The sequence below is a fragment of the Triticum urartu genome, chromosome 2A (genome assembly GCF_056163025.1).
Source record: "Triticum urartu cultivar PI428250 chromosome 2A, HENAU_Tu73, whole genome shotgun sequence".
Classification (NCBI taxonomy): domain Eukaryota; kingdom Viridiplantae; phylum Streptophyta; class Magnoliopsida; order Poales; family Poaceae; genus Triticum; species Triticum urartu.
Window position 1 is genome coordinate 123,806,557 of NC_141874.1, and position 5,650 is coordinate 123,812,206.

Below are 5,650 nucleotides of genomic sequence, written 5' to 3' on the forward strand. Positions count from 1 at the left end.
ACTCGTCACCTGGAGCGAAATCACCTGGACCTGCATCTGGAATTATAGTATCTGTGAGCCATAGGGACTCAGCAATCTCGCACCCTCGCGATCAAGACTATTTAAGCTTATAGGAATGGTAAGGCAAATATATGTGGAGCTGCGGCAAGCGACTAGCATATATGGTGGCTATCTTATTCGCAAAAGAGAGCGAGAAGAGGAGGCAAAGCACGAGCGGGAATCTAAAGGAACAACCTGCGCAAGCATAACTCCAACACCGTGTCCACTTCCCGGACTCCGCCGAGAAGAGGCCATCACGGCAACACACTCAGTTGATTCATTTTAATTAATTAAGGTTTAAGTTATCTACAACCGGACATTAACAAATTCCCATCTGCCCATAACCGCGGGCACGGCTTTCGAAAGTTCAATCCCTGCAGGGGAGTCCCAACTTAGCCCATGACAAGCTCTCACGGTCGACGAAGGAATAGACCTCCACCCGAGACACACCGATCAGACTCGGTAACCCGGTACAACAAGACAATTCGACAGGTTAAAACAAGACCAGCAACGCCACCCGCTGTGCCGACAAATCCCGATAGGAGCTGCACATATCTCGTTCTCAGGGCACACCGGATAAGCTAAGCGTACGGGAGACAACGTAACCCAAGTTGCCGAGGGACGGCCCCGCACGATGCTCTAGTTTGGACCAACACTCAGAGGAGCACTGGCCCCGGGGGGGTAAAATAAGATGACCCTTGAGTCTGCAGAACCCAAGGGAAAGAAAAGGGGCTAGGTGGCAAATGGTAAAACCAATGTTGGGCATTGCTGGAAAAGCTTTAATCAAGGCGAACTATCAAGGGGTTCCCATTATAACCCAACCGCGTAAGGAACGCAAAATCCGGGAACATAACACCGATATGACGAAAACTAGGGCGGCAAGAGTGGAACAAAACACTAGGCGAGAGGCCGAGCCTTCCACCCTTTACCAAGTATATAGATGCATTAAGATAACATAGAAATATAATAATATCCCAACAAGTAAATAAATGATGTTCCAACAAGGAACGGCCTCCAAACTTCACCTGCAACTAGCAACGCTATAAGAGGGGCTGAGCAAAGCGGTAACATAGCCAATCAACGGTTTGCTAGGACAAGGTGGGTTAGAGGTTCATCATGGCAATTGGGAGGCTGACAAGCAAAAGGTAGGCATCGTAGCAATGGCATAGCAAGAGCGAGCAAACTAGCATAGCAAAGATAGTAGTGATTTCGAGGGTATGATCATCTTGCCTGCACAGTTGTCAGAGTTGACTGGATCCTCACAAGCAAACTCAACGGGCTCCTCGATAGCGAACTCGTCTCCCGGCTCTACCCAACAAGACAAACAAGCAGCAAGGATACAATCAACCACGTGCAAGACCAAGCAATATGATGAAATGATGATATGCTATGCGGGATGCGATGCGGGATGCAAAATGCAAGACATGACAGGAAATGCATGAACCTGGCCTCAACTTGGAATTCCAAGGGTGCCACTGGATAGAGGGGATGAAATCTCTTGAAAATGATATAAAGATCATAGGAATCGGAGTTACGGTTTGGAAATGGCAAGCGTTTTAAGATATGACACCGGTCTGCAAGTTACAGCAAGTAGGCATCTAAATGCAATGCAATGAACATGCTACAGCCACCAAACATGACAACAAAATACATGGCAGGGATGCACGCAAGATGCTTAACAAAAGACTAGCACTGAGCTACGGCCAATTCATCAATTATGAGGTTCAAACAAGCATGGCAAAAACGCAAATGCAAAACAGATTCCAGACTTAGTGAAATTAACACTTGTCTGAAATTTCAGATCACGAAGCCCTCTTCGGAGCAGCAAAACAACATGATACATGACCTGATTAAGACAAGTAAGAACATGGCATGGAGCTACTCAACAAGCTTAACAAAAGTCCCAAAGTGACCTGAGGGCAAAAGGTATCACAAAATATACAAACGAGCACACGAACATAGCTAAAACACAATCAGTTTTCAGACTTAGTGAAAACTGAGACATGCTGAAATATAACTCACGAAGGCATGTAAACGAGCTTGATGCACTCACTACGGTGCAAGTCATGGCAAGGCAAGCATACATCCATTAAGAAGGCACAAAATACAAGCTATACATGGCAAGATCAATGGCATAGCATGCACGGATCAACTATAACAACGCCGGCAAAATCGCAAACGAGTTGACGATCTGCCCAGATTCACCACGAAGCAAAAGTAGAGCTCGATTGACTCAAGCTATGGTGCTCCATAATTGCAAAAAAAGACAAGGATGGATAGAGCATAACATGATTAACAAAACTCCTTTACTGATCATCCTCAAAATAGGCACGGATCACTAGGAAACAAGCTGAACATATGGCATCATGAACTAAAATATCCCAGATTTAGTGAAAACAACTAAGTCCCTGAAAACAGATTTACCGGGTGCCTCACTTTGCAAGCTTGCACAAGTCATCACACACATCCTAAAAATGCATGGGTTGCACCTATGGAAAGAAGACAAAATGCTTAACAAAACATATCAAGGACTCACAGGGGTAGCATGCACACAATAATCATGGCAAAAATGACAAAAGTCTAAGATGATCTAGCAGATCTGACAATTAACTCACGAAGCCTCCTTCTAACAGCATTTAGGGCATCAAGATGAACTCAAATGAAAATGATGCAATGTAACGAAATGATGTACTCGTCGAGGCGAACATTTTGATATATTATACGCCCAAATCGGAGCTACAGATGCGGAGATAACACTAGTCAAAGATTGCATAAAAATTAAGGAGAAGAGGGGAAAAGTCAACCGTTAGGTTAAAACGGATCTCAGATCTGAGATGCACTGTAGCAGGGCGCGGACTTCGGAGATCGTCGGAGATGGAGCTCGCCGGAGCTCGAGCTGGCCGGAGAGGAGGAAGGCGAGGCGGTGGCCGGACCGAGGGGCGGCGTGGCGCGGACGGCGAGGCGCGCTCGCCGGCGTCGAGGGGCGGCGTCCACCGGCGTAAGCAGCGCCCGAGGCTGCCGGTGGAGGTAGCCGGCGAAGGTCGCCGGAAAGGGCGGCTCGGCGGCCGGTGGGGGCGTCGGTGGCAGTGGCCGCCGGAGCGCGGGGAGAAGAGGGCGCGGGGCGCGCGCGGTCGACCGGGCCGGGAGGGCCCCTCCTGGGCCCCGGCGGGCCGGTGGGAGCGGCGGCGGCGAAGTGGTCCGCCCGCCATGTGGCGGCGCGGGACTGGCGGTGGAGAAATGTCCGGCCGGGTCGGACGTGTCCGGCTCGGCGCGGAGATGTTTTTTTTTAGACTAGGGTTTGGACGGGGAAGAAGATCCGAATTTGGAGGGGGCTATATATAGGCATAAGTGGAGCTAGGAGAGTCCAAATGAGGTGCGGTTTTCGGCCACGTGATCGTGATCGAACGCTCTAGGACATGGAGCAGAGTTTGGTGGGTTTTTGGGCCAAATTGGAGGGGTGTTGGGCTGCAACACACACGAGGCCTTTTCGGTCCCTCGGTTAACCGTTGGAGTATCAAACGAAGTCCAAATGATACGAAACTTGACAGGCGGTCTACCGGTAGTAAACCAAGGCCGCTTGGCAAGTCTCGGTCCAATACGGAAATGTTTAACCCCCAAACACGAAAGAAAGCTAGAAATGGCCACCGGAGGAGAACGAAGCGCCGGAATGCAAAACGGACAACGGGGAAAATGCTCGGATGCATGAGACGAACACGTATGCAAATGCAATGCACATGATGACATGATACGAGATGCATGAAAAAGAAAACAACACACGGAGACAAAACCCGAACCCGAGGAAATAAATATAACTTAACGCCAGAAACGGCAAGAGTTGGAGTACAAATTGGGAAAGTTATATCCGGGGCGTTACACATCACCGTCCAGCAAGCCTACGATGTAATTACTCACGCACGGTGGTGAGCATCATGAAATTGGTGATGGAGGATGGTTGGTGATGACGATGGCGACGGATTCCCCTCTCCGGAGCCCCGAACGGACTCCAGATCAGCCCTCCCGAGAGGTTTTAGGGATTGGCGGCGGCTCCGTATCATAAAACGCGATGATTTATTTTCTCTGATTTTTTTCTCCCCGAAACTCAATATATGGAGTTGGAGTTGGAGTCGGAGAGGCAACAGGGGGCCCACGAGGTAGGGGGTGCGCCCTTAGGGGGCAGGCGCGCCCCCCACCCTCGTGGGCAGGTGGTGGGCCCCCTAGCCTTCATCTTTTGCAGGTATTTTTCTTATTTTCTGAAAAGTGGCCCCGTGAAGTTTCAGGTCATTCCGAGAACGTTTGCTCCTGCACATAAATAACACCATGGTAATTTTGCTGAAAACAACATCAGTCCGGGTTAGTTCCATTCAAATCATGCGAGTTAGAGTCCAAAACAAAGGCAAAAGTGTTTGGAAAAATAGATACGTTGGAGACGTATCATGGTGTCTCGGCACGACAAACTTTGGCAATGGTGCATACTCAGGGAGAACACTTTTACCTTGAAATTTAGTGAGAGATCATCTTATAATGCTACCGTCAAACAAAGCAGAATAAGATGCATAAAGGATAAACATCACATACAATCAATATAAGTGATATGGTATGGCCATCATCATCTTGTGCCTTTGATCTCCATCTCCAAAGCACTGTCATGATCACCATCTTCACCGGCGCGACTCCTTGATCTCTATCGTAGCATTGTTGTCATCTCGCCAACTATTGTTTATACAACTATCGCTACCGCTTAGTGATAAAGTAAAGCAATTACAGGGCAATTGCATTGCATACAATAAAGCGACAACCATATGGCTCCTGCCAGTTGCCGATAACTCCGTTACAAAACATGATCATCTCATACAATAAATATAGCATCGTATCTTGATCATATCACATCACAACATGCCCTGCAAAAACAAGTTAGATGTCCTCTACTTTGTTGTTGCAAGTTTTACGTGGCTGCTATGGGCTGAGCAAGAACCCTTCTTACCTACGCATCAAAACCACAACGATAGTTCGTCAAGTTACTGTTGTTTTAACCTTTGCAAGGACCGGGCGGAGCCACACTTGGTTCAACTAAAGTTGGAGAAACTGACACCCGCCAGCCACCTGTGTGCAAAGCACGTCGGTAGAACCAGTCTCGCGTAAGCGTACGCGTAATGTCGGTCTGGGCCGCTTCATCCAACAATACCGCCGAACCAAAGTATGACATGCTAGTAAGCAGTATGACTTGTATAGCCCACAACTCACTTGTGTTCTATTCGTGCATATAACATCTACGCAATAACCTGGCTCGGATGCCACTGTTGGGGAACGTAGTAATTTTACAAAAAAATCATACGCACACACAGGATCATGGTGATGCATAGCAATGAGAGGGGAGAGTGTGCCCACGTACCCTCATAGACCGAATGCGGAAGCGTTAGCACAACGCGGTTGATGTAGTCGTACGTCTTCACGATCCGACCGATCCAAGTACCGTACGCACGACACCTCTGAGTTCTGCACACGTTCAACTCGATGACGTCCCGTGAGCTCTGATCCAGCAAAGCTTCATAGGAGAGTTTCGTCAGCACGACGGCATGCTGACCGGTGATGATGATGCTACCGATGCAGGGCT